The following is a 12386-nucleotide window of genomic DNA, read 5'->3' on the forward strand; positions in this document are numbered from 1 at the left end:
CTTCAATGAGGTTTGCAGGTTACTCCCGGAAGGGTTAAAATTCTGATGAAATATACCACGATCGCATGGCGCCATGGCATTACACATAGACATCATTCGCACAATGGGACTTAATTTGAACAGGGACACATCAAACAAATGGCTTCGTTTTTCTCGTACAGACCGTTCAGGCGTCCAACGTTTGATCAGAGATGCTAGGTGGATGCAGTCATCATGTCCATGTGAACGCTTCAAGAGTGCCACAACGCCCGCGACTGCCATCTATTGTCCAGGTCAGTTACTCCCAATGAGCGCAAGGCAGCTTTGTAATCGTGTCGGGGAGCAGACAAACAGACCGCACGACGCATGGTATCCTTTACAAATGATTTCTGTGCATTTTCGAGGCAGGTGCGGCAGATCGAGTTCAGTAAAACAGTAGCACACTGAAGTCTAAGCAGGACGAGGCACCGGTACTGGGTAACCTGGCATGCGTCACTACATGGGACCCTGCTTATAAAGATCACCATACCAGATGTATGCAGACTTCAGCCCTTCACCTCCAGAACGTGAGACGCAAAATGCAACTTAACGTCTATGTGGACGTCTATGCGTCGAAGAGCAGACACTCTCGTAATGACCTAATCGATAACAGTGTAAAACTCGGTGGAGTAGGTCTTACACATAAACTGTAGCGACCTTATCTGCATTCAAGTAAGTTTGTTTGAAAAACGCCTCCAGTGCGCACAGTTCACGTCCTCTTGGATTAAATTGCCGTCATGAGCGGGACTGTGCAAAATATCCTTAGGTCATCAGCGTGTATTTGGACATCTCAGGATGAGCAAACAGCTCAGTAATGAAGAAGCATTGATGAAGAGATTGCATAGCAGAAGCACTAAGCTGGACCCCCGAAGAACCACAGGTGCATGTCACAGTAAAGGAACGGGGATTTTTCTACACCGTAGCTAACGCGGCTTTGTCTGCTGCAATAGAAGTTACGAATACCGAAGTTAGACAGTTTTTTTATTTTTTTTTTCAAGAAGAAAGCAGCGGTCTACCTAATGAAATACTTCGCTGCAATAGTAATGAACCGCGCTAAGCTGCCTACGACATAATACATGCAAAGCAGCAGAGCAACAGTAAATAATTAGATTCAACGGACCAATCCGTTCAAAAGCCATGCTGATCGCCATGTTCGTGTGTAGTTTGTTTTTGAAAACAAATGACAGTTGTGGGTGAATGACCTTTCGAACACCGTAGGAAAGGTAGACAGAAGGAAGATGGCAGGCCTGATCAGTGTGTGCACAGACCTTAAAAACATAAGATCTTCTTTCTATTCAAGCAGAGGATAAATTTGACGTGTTAAGAAGAGGCCTAAATATTGGTTGTAAAAGCGGTGCCATGACGCCATAACAACCCTCAATGTCGAAATGAGGGATGCCATTCCTGCCATAGAACGTTTACACGGCAGATGACGCATAGCGTCAGCAACATCGTTTACACTAACTCCGGGCTTCATTACAGAGTACGAACCGTTGCCCCGCTGTTTTACAGTGCAGGGGCATTAGTGGCACGCTTTGTAGACAGAAAGAAGATGCAAACAGTTCACGAATATCTGAGACGTTAAAAATACAGCCGGACTTCTGCACCAGTGTTATGCGGAGAGTAAAATGCTTGGCTACTGCGCCGTAGATTGCCAGAAATCCTTCGGATGTCCCGTGAGGCTCTTGGCAGGATCTCGACTCAGTCTCCGCGTGGCGTAACAAGCTGCCTTTATCACGGATATATCACCTCCATTCGATGATGCATTAACACCGAGCGATCTTGCAAACGAAAAGGCATCGATATACCATGAGCAAAATCGAATCTGCTCACCCGTCCGCGAAGCCTATCGATGGATAAAAAGAAGCTGCCGACATCCTCCGCTACTGGTTGGCTCAGTGCGTTGCCTGCACAAAAGGCATACATTCTAAAAAGTGTCGTTTATTTAGGCCTTTCTGTAAAAATAGCGCTGTCCTGCTGGGAACGAAAATATTAACGCTAAAAAAGAAAAGGTAGCAACGAGTTCGTTCCGACCCTCGCAACCGCTCCTCGCCCGAAGTCGATACCACCGAGGAAACCTTCCGAGAGCCCCGTGCAGACACACTTCAGACGGGGAGATCGAAATCTGAGGACATGAAAAACAAAATAAAAAAACAAAAAAAAAACAGAAAAAAAGATCTTTTTTTCTTTCTCCCGTTGCGTAAGCCAGGAAGGAAGTCTCGCGTTGGTAGTGATCACGAACCCTGCTCGCACAAAGCAGCAGTAGCGACAGTATAGTATCAGAAGCAGCAGCATCATGTGGTGGGCGTCGGAGCACACGCAAGACACGCTGCGAAGATCGCGGAGGAAAAACGCGAGCGCCTTCAAGAATGTTGCGGCGTGACGCAAGAAGCAGAGCAACAGCAGAAGGCCGCTGCTTCGCCCCGTAGGGGTCAGGCAATCAGCGCTAGCCGAAAGAGAGCGAATACCGAGGTCAGGGGTGTTCCTTCGCCGGAAGCCGCCGGACGGACGATCCCCCCCATCTTTCCCTTCGTTGCGGCAGCATGCGAAACGCCAGAGGACCACTGCGAAAAGGTTGGGGAGGGGTCACATCAGCTGCTGTAGGCGAACCACTCGCCCCAACGTCGCCCGAGGCTATCGCGGGTGGACCTCCCGTGATGGATACGCCTGACACGAGAAAAAAGAGCAGCAGGAGGAGACGAGAGCCAGCGTCGAGATGAAGGAAGCAAGGGAGGAAGAACGGAGCACTCGAAGAGAGGGAGATAGATACCCCACGGCGACGGACGCGCGAGAATAATCGCCCCGCGGGCGGAACCCGTCGCGCCAATTTGGGCGTCAATGCCGTCGGATTCTCGTCTCCTCCTCCACTCACTCACTCCACATCCTCCGCCGAAACTCCCGCTTCTCCGGCCTTTCTTCCGGTGCGGGCCGCAGCGCCGACAGGTTGTCTAGATCGCCGGACCACCATCGCGACCATGGAGTTGGCGGCCCCCTCTCTGTCTTCCTTTAGGGTACCGATGCAAAGTACCCTTTTGCCAAGAAAAATCGAGGGAGTACCTATTGACATACGGCTATACATACTCTATAGAGACCATGTCAAGGGAGTATTTGAGGAAGTCATTAGAGACTATATACATTTAAGAGGGAACATACTTTAGGGGATGCATTTCACAAGACTCAAGGAAACGAGTTTTCACCGGAGCAAATTCTGAATAAATAATAACGTGAGTATTCGGACAAGTATCAGGCATTTATACTGCACTCCCGTCGATTCTTAATTGGGAACTACTCCTCTGAAAACCTACTCAAACTTGGACGATGGGGGATTCCCCTCAACGCATTAGAAAGTCAAAATCATATCGTATTGTATTTTATGAGGCGGTTGTTGTGTTATTTATGGGCTCGTTCAATTAGGACCTCATTCAATTTAAACTGAAGGGCGAGCCGAAACATCTGGTTAGAAAGACACCCATCTCTGTCATTAATAGTTCGGGTCTGTCGGGTAATCTTCTAGCTTATCGAAGAACACAACTTTAACTAAACATTCAGGAACTCGAAATAAAGCAATTCCGACAAAGAAAGCAACTTAGACTTGAATGATCACCAAAGGTACATGCGTATGTGCGACTTGGAAAGCCAGAATTACTTAATCCAAGACACAGGAAGGATCAATATGAAAGGGAATTTGACTAGTTCGCTCACAAAAACCATATTTATTGCCTTCTTCATTCTGAATTTATTAATTTGATGTTTTATTTAACCACTTCAGCTTCACCGTTAATGTTACGACGCGATAGCGTCGGCGTCCTCCCGACATACCACCCGAGGCCCTGTTGCAGACAAGCCGCTGAGCGTACATCTAGAAGCAATATGAAAGGGAACAAGGGAGCGCGTGGCCTCCACTCTTTCAAATGCGTTGTCACCGAAAGGTGATAAGAATCAGTGGTAAAGGTGCATCCAAAGTAAACTTGGTCGGCTGCTCTTCCTGAGCATACCCTTGGTGCCACTCATTCTCGTCTTGCGTTGATGTCAGCGCTCTGAAAAGCGCGGAGGCTCCTGTGTTCCCTTTAATATTTCTTCTAGCTGTACCTGCGTGGCTTATATAGTGTCTGACGCGGCATCTGAGAGCAATGGAAGGTTGATATTCGTTTTCCACCTTCCCACCTGAAATGGCAGCTTTTTCGACTCTCGGATACCACTTGGTCTCGTTACGTCGCACAAACCATCGAAGAATCAATGTCCGACCACATGCCAGGTGGCAGCTACCACCTGTCAGCGCCATAACCGTGATTTTTGCCTCACACTCCGACACCGAAGCCCGATTATTCCGAGTAAAGGGGCCTTTATAGCGCTATCGCGTTAAATGAACCAGATTATCAGCATTGCTAACTCAAAACCCTCATGCGTGAAGTACTTTTACCATGGCTGCATTCGTGACGTGATACTTCATGCCCATTGTGACGAAGTTCAAGACCTCTCGTTTTGCCCCTAGGCATACACGCTTCACAAATGGCTGATGTTCAGCCGGTCAGTGGTGACGTACCGCAACCGGAGGAATGTGGCATGTCATTCATAAAAATACTCGCAGCACAGTTCTAAATCTTCAACGAAAATCTAGGCACTCAATGGCCTGGGCAGGATATCGGATGAAAGGGGAAGGGTGACGTTGCCTGCACAAGCCATTGAAGGAGCTATAACGTAAATTTAGACCCAGTCGTAAGTTGAGAATTAAGATAGAGGTGTAAGGCTCTAAATACGACCAAGTGGCCGGGCTCTATAGCTTTCACTTTTGTCATGAAACGTAGTCTCTATTTAAAAAAAAATATATACAAGAGGCTTGACTTTATATCCTATAACGGAGCTCATTGTGCACCTCCAGCGTTCCCAATCTCGCACGAGAAGAGAATTCTTGTCCTCCACTCTCTCGAGCTTAATAATTCTCAAAATGCTTCCATGAGCGCTACTATAAGGCTTAGTAACAAACCATTTGGGATGTAGGTATATATTCGCGACCACTACTGCGCACAACGTCTCGAGAAATGGCATAATAGATTGCCTGTATTTTTTGGTACCTTGGCAAGAGCGCAACGGGGCAGCTAATACTACCTGGATGATCGAGACGCGTCCTGCTCCTCGTGTCTGGAGAAGACCATCGACATTTGTTTTTCTTTTGTAAGGTCCGTAAGATTTTCAGGGTAGCAGTCTTGGAGCCAGCACCATTGGCAGATCAATGAGTTCAGTGACAAAAGCACTATGTTCGCTCAGCGCGACCGACGATTCCACTCTGTACCAGACGAGTTTCGGAGGCCATGCTCGCGTCAGCACGAATACGCTCCGGAGACCGGAAGGCGAATCAGCTCTACGATGACGCCTCCATCTGGCTCCCCCGCGTCGAAGGAGCCTCGCTGACAGCGAGCAATCATGGCTGCATCGGTTGAGGGCTGCCATCGAGGAACACAACCATTGCGCGCTCTCCTCCTGTCCCATGGCAGCCTTGAAAAGACAACGACGTGTGTGTGCCCTGAGGGGACGTGTGTGGGACGCCAACCGGCGGTTCCGCGAAGAAGGTTCATTACAGCACATCACGGCGTCAAAATGGCGTCGCTTGGCCGGAAGAGAGATGACAGCTCTATGACCGCAAAGGCGTCACTCGCTGCATTCAGATGCACATGGTGGGTCCAACACGCTGACTCCTCCAGATACCGCCTGACTTCGCTGGTAAATGAAAATGTTTCAGCATAACGGAGGCGTACAAACGCATATGCTTGCTTTCTCGCCTCACCTCCAGAAGCGTCGCGTCCTTGCATTCATTTCTGTAACGTCACCGGCCTTCTGAAGCTCTTGACGCTCCTCCGGCTCTGGGTGGGAACTAGTGGGGCATTTTGAAGAGGTGAAATATGCAGATGTTTCTGTGGATATTTACGCGCGTTACCTTTTTTTCGAAAGGGACCCCTTTGTGAGGCAGGATCGACAGAGGATCCCGATCAACGGGCAAGAAAGTTGAGGACCATGCGGAGAACTCGGCCTTGGAAAGCAAGCGTCCCCTTTTCCGCATAAAAAGTAAAGTATGCATGGGATGCTTCGAAGAGGATCATTTGCAGGTGACCTAGATGCGGACGTCTTTACACCGCATGCAAATACTGCGAAGAGATGTGCGTCTCCAAAATATCGCTTCGATTAAGAATTCAAAAGCGTGTGCATGTATTGGTATGAAAAAAGTCAGTGGCGATCAGCTGGCATTTTTACGCTTAAAACGCAGTTAGGGTAAGGCTTAACCCAGCCGAAAAACAACTAGAGAACAGTGTCAAAAATCTGACAAGACACCTCCTGTAGTTCCGTCGTGAACATCAGATTTTTCTGTAGTTCTGTAATGTTTTTCTGTGGTTCTGTAGTTTCTTCTGTAATATTCTGGTTCTGTAGTTCTGTAGTACATTTTTGTTGTAAGTACTGAAAATTCTGATGTAGCTACAAAACTTTCCGTTGTCGCAAAAGGTTTCCTGTCAATAACCGCGCAGAAATTCTGTCGTAACAGATTATTTTCTGTAGTTTTCTTCCGACTGAGTTTGTCCTTTATCTTTCTTTTTGCATATTTAGACAGGCGAACTTTTGGGCCTCGATTGTACTTTTTCAGCGTCCCTCTAATGGGCCCCTGTCCCTCCCGGTCTTTGTAAATGGTCGCTGAAGTATTCGGAAAGATTTCTTAATGAGGTACACGCCCACTCTTGTAGCCCAGCGATACGCTGTAATTTTTTATTGACGAGAAATTATCGCATAAACGGTCTCGGTCTGGTGTAATCTAGATTACGAACGATGTCACCATTGCGACCAAAATACGAATATGCATTTTTTCCCACTTCAATAGGTGAACGGACAGTATTTCCCCTGAGAGCGTCATCAAATTTGAAACCGCTTTTAAACTTCCTATCTCGTTTATAATGTAAGAAGTTGGACAATGTTGGACAAACTATATTTCCATATAAACTTGGTCAGAACACGCACCTAATTCTCCCTGTTCACGCGGTTATTCATGCAGGCAACTCGCGTGATGCATGTTTAGACAAAAGCTTATGCAGGGTGCTCAATAATAACTGTTTTCACAATCGTGTGCTTAACAGGGACTACACAGAGGTGACACGGGACAGGTGTTGAGATCGCGTTTGAGGCCTGCATAATACTTGAACGACCATTTACAGGGACTGGGAGGGACGTACAGGGATCCATTACAGGGACGTTAAAAAGTAGAATCGCGGCCCACAACTATGCCTGCCTCAATATGTAAAAAGAGAGATAAAGGGCAAACCCAGTGGAAAAAGAAAAAAACAACAGAAAATTATCCGTTGTTACGACAGAATTTCTGTGCGGTTTTTGACACGAAATCTGCTGTGAAACAGAGCATTCCGTCGTTAGATCACAATTTTCTGCCGTTACATCAAAAAAGTGCTACGGAACCTGAATACCAATAAAGAAACTACAGAACCATAGAAAGGCACTACAGAACTACAGAAAACTGATGTTCACGACAGAACTATAGGAGGAGTCTCGTCAGATTTTTGACACAGTTCTCTAGTATTTTTTTTTTCGACTTGGCCTTGCCCCAACTGCGTTTTAAGCGTGAAAATACGAGCCGATCGCCACTGACTCCTTCCATACCAATACACTCGATTTTGAAATCTTAATCGAAACGATATTTTGGAGGCGCACACCTCTCCGCAGTATTTGCATCCGGTGTAAAGACTTCCGCATCTAGGTCACCTGAAATTATCCTCCTCGAAGCATCCCATGCATACGTTACTTTTTATGCGGAAAAGGGGACGCTTGCTTTCCAAGGCCGAGTTCTTCGCATAGTCCGCATCTTGCCCGTCCATCGTGATCCTCTGTCGGTCCTGCCACACAAAAGGGGTCCCTTTTGAAAAAAAAAAAAAAGAAAAAAAAGGTAATGCGCGTAAACATCCGTAGAAACATCTACATATTTCGCCTCTTCAAAATGCCCAACTCGCGTTCCCATCCAAAGCCGGAGGAACGTCAGGAGCTTCAGAAGGCCTAGTGACGTTACAGATATAAATGCAAGGACGCGACGCTTCTACAGGTGAGGCGAGAAAGCAAGAAAGCGAAGGAATTGCAAGTACAGTAGTGGGGTGGGGGGGGGGGGGGGGGGGGGACATAGTCTATGGGAGCGAGAAAGAAGAAAAAAGAGAAAAGAAAGGACGGAATGAGCGAAAGAAACAACACTGCCGAAGCCAGCCAGACGCCAAAGCGAGGAGGTCCATCGAGGTGATTCATCCTCGTCGATTGCCAAACGCGAGCAACAGCAAACAAGCACCTGGCCAGCCTCAACCGCAGCGGCTCTTCCTTCCCGCACCGGTGCTTCTCTAAAGAGCGAGGCGCTCCTCGCAACGATAGACTCGCAATGAATCACCGCGGACACAGTGACAGCTCTCGCCGAAGAGCCATCGGCTGACCACCATCGGGCCAGCCTTGCGAAGAGATTGGCAAGCCAAGGTCGATCGGTCCTCCCCGCGCCCTCCTTTCATCCGGGTCCGTTGCTGCCATCGTTCAATCGACGCCCATGGCGTTTACACGTCGAGAGCGACGTGCGCTGCCCTGCGTCCCAAATCAGCGTTCGTCGTCGTCGGCCGCACAAGCGGGCAGGCTGGCCGATCGGCGGACGGAAAAACGGACGTACGGACCAGCCCCAACCGATACGCTCCAAAGACAATGCACCCGTCTCCGCCCCGTGTAGAAACAGCTGTGGCCACGCAATGCGAACGGCCGCTCGGGACAGCGCGGCTGTGCTTCATATGACGCGCACGTGATGGGCGTCCGTTGTACTGGAAATCGATGCCTATACGCTAAACGCGCCGTGATGAGGGAACCGTAATGTTTAAGGGCCTGTCACACTAGCGCGACACGACACCGACGCAGACCCGACAACGACACCGACAGTCGGCCAACTCGTCGGCCGACCATGTCTGCGGCCGACCAAGCTGTCACACTAGGCCGACAACGACACCAACACGACCGAAAACCAAATGTCTTCCCAGTGTGACAGGCTTTGAGGCCGGGGACACCGACAAAACCAGTCTGCCGACTGTCGGTGGCCGAGTCTTCGAGAGATCGGCCGCCGAGCAAAAACTTTCTCGAAACGCAAAACCGACTCAGTACACCTTGTCGACAGCGAATACCTTTCAGCACTAATATACGTAAAAAAAGTAGAATCAATGCATAATCCGTCACCGAAACGCGAGCGTGAGCCGCCAAAATACTCGAGGCCGCCGAATGCGTGTGGAATATCAACGGCAGCGTTTTCTTTTCGGGGCGAGTGAATTCGGGGCGCATAGATTTGTGGCGCTCGTTGGGACCGTGAGCAATCTTTCCGCTTTTCCGAACTGCACAGAATAATGCAAAATGAACATAGTACGTGACAAAGAAATGATGAAAAGAAGCGATTATTTTCCTGAAGCCAGCAGAGATGCCGATCCTCCTGCGCACTTCGATCATTGTGTTTAACGTCTAGCCGCTGCGTTGCTACTTCGCAACCCAATTTCAACGCTATGTTACGCATCACGCAATAATTTTTCGTTGCATAATTCAATGTGTTTCAAGAATTGTGTGCGCAAAAAGCGCAGAACTTGCGTTTAAACTTTACAACAGAACTAACAGCAGTCGTGGTCCCGCGGCCGGCCCTGTGAAATCCGCCTAAGGTTTTAGAAAATCTGCCGAAAGTTTTACCTGTTACTGCACAACATGGCATGATTCAAACTATCTGCAGTTTACTCTCAGCAAGCTGGACAGTCAGTTAAGCGGTAAATGCTCCTACTACCTTCGCGACTTTCGCACTGCAAGACAGCGTATTAGCTGAAACCATATCTCAACCTCTGAAAGGGCCGGTTAGGCCTAACTTTCGTGGTGCAGTGGTTAGCGCAGCTGGCTATCAAACAGGAGGTCGTGAGTTCGATCCCAAGGGTGGAGTTTTTTTTCCTTTCTTTTTTTTTTACCTTTTAATATACACTGTCTTATTCGCCGTGGACAGCGTTTGTTTTTCGAACACTAACGTCGTTCCGATCCGGCAACCAGAGCCGTAAAATACTGGGCACTATTCAGTCTCGGCCCATAATCACGACTGTTGAGACGCATGTTTTGGTATGGTCGAATACATGAAATAGAATTAAAATTAAGCGTTCCTTAAGTTGTTACGAGAATAAACCATGAAAAATAAGATAGGGAGTAGCTACAGAAAGGAGAATTTTGCATGGTAGAAAAAAAAATAAAAGGATTAAGAAAATGAACGTATGAACGTATGAACGAGAAGAGAGTGAGAATGAGAGGGCCTGGTCGGTGGGGAGGTTTCCCACGTTGTCTGGCTAGTGTGACATAGGAGTTGGGCGACCGTCGGCCGACAGGCGTCTTGCGAGCGACGCGGCGCCGACACCGACTGTCGGCCGACTGTTTCCGTCGGCGCAGTGTGACATAGACGCAGACATCAGGAAGACGCGCTGTTGGCAGACCAAATCGGCGTCATGTCGTGCTAGTGTGACAGGGCCTTTACCGAGTGTGTCTGGCTCGCATGAATTTAATGTAAGGAATCCAACTGTTTTGCGAGAAGGCGCTATTGCTCTGCAACTATAGAGCTTTGTGGCCTCACTCGAACGTTGCCCGTGACTCCATATGGTGAAAATCCGTTATGCACTAAATCGATAAATGCCACGAACGTGGTGCAAGGACATAAGTTTACAGACAGGCCTTAGTGTGGTAGATGGAACCAAGACGGCTTGGTTGAAAGCATATTTAAGTGGAGTTGCACTTCCCGGCGCGAGGGAAACACCGCTGCAAAGAACAATGAAAAGGAAAAAGAACTTCGGGAGAACACTGCGATGATCCTGGTGCTCTGTTTTCTTTCGATTGTAGCTTTACAGTAAACGCTGCTCTAGAATTGGTTTAACTTACAGGTATGCGCATGCCAAAATTCTGAGCCAGCGCCCGACACCCGTGCTACTGACAGGCGGCCCGGAGCGGGCCGACAATGAAACAGCCTAAGCCAGGACCGGCTCTGCTGAATAAGGCGTTGCTCTGCCCCCAGACTCAGGGCCAGGGTCAGGCACGAACTGATATAATAGGAAGGGTGCGCTAACCTTTAACCAGAGATCCTGCGACGGGTAGAGTGAAGCAGTTAAGGAACGCTCCGCTTTGTCTTGCCTGTCGTCCGATATTTTGCACCGGCTTTGGCACTGTGGGCTTGGTACATACCGACTTGCTGACCTCCATCATTTCGTGCATCCTGCGATCTATAGAATCTCAGCATTTATCACGGAGGAGGAAGGGGAGGAGGGGCCCATCATGAACATATATGCCAACATGCCCAACTTTTCGCCCTGTCTCACTTAAGGGATGCTTTCGGTACAAAAGGAACCGAATTATTCTCATCGTTCACGACACCCAGTGAAGTCGAAGGCCATATTGGGTAATAAGCCACCAGCTGCGGCAGCGCAAGGACCATCATTAACAGCGACCGCTTAGGTACCCAGCTTTCTGTCAGATCATATACGTACTTCTCGACTGCTCAAGACGTTAGCAAGCAATGACGGCTATTAAACGCACTTAAATTACAATATTTTCCCCTAAAGTCCTGAAACTTTCACCCCAGGAAACATTTTCATTTACTATTTATTTATTTATTATTTTTAGAACTCCGCTTTGTATCTACCGGGACAGCTGTGGATGGGGTTCTGCTGAACGCTTTGGCTTCTTGTACACCGGCATCCACTGCCGCCGCCTGGACGAAAATGGCTTGTATACTTTCGTTACAACCTTGCGAAGCATGCAACCACGAACTGAAGGGCACCTTCTCCGTCTCCATGCCGTTCATATAGGGATGCAAAAGTTAATCCGGACTCGCTATCCCCACAGGTTTAGCCTCCCGCAGATGCCCCCCCAAGCTTCCTAACTTCTTTCTTCTTGTGGGTCTTTTAATCGCAGACGACTAGAACAGAATGAAGTTGTGAGGCGCTTGCCAAATTGCCCAAGTCAATAGAGAGATTTAGCTTACCGCGATCCGCTACCGCGACCCTCTACCACACGCGGGTGGGGCGCACAATTGCTGATTGGTCCCGACGCGGCAGGTCTATGTGCCGACATCAAGTATGTGGCGCCATCTATCGGCGTCAAGGGGATCTGGACATGCGCAGTGGAACGCGCGGTGGCGGATCACGGTAGCGGATCACGGATCACGGTAAGCTAAATCTCTCTAATGTAATCACTTTCTGGTCGTACGGTGTTCTTAGCATTGCGTACGGTGTTCTTACCAACGGAACCACAGCGACGTCTGTTAAATTTTCGGCTTGTTTGGGTATTAATATTGCTTGCACTGAACC

This window comes from Amblyomma maculatum, chromosome 8, assembly GCF_055883805.1.
Source record: "Amblyomma maculatum isolate TAMU_Amacu chromosome 8, ASM5588380v1, whole genome shotgun sequence".
Lineage (NCBI taxonomy): Eukaryota > Metazoa > Arthropoda > Arachnida > Ixodida > Ixodidae > Amblyomma > Amblyomma maculatum.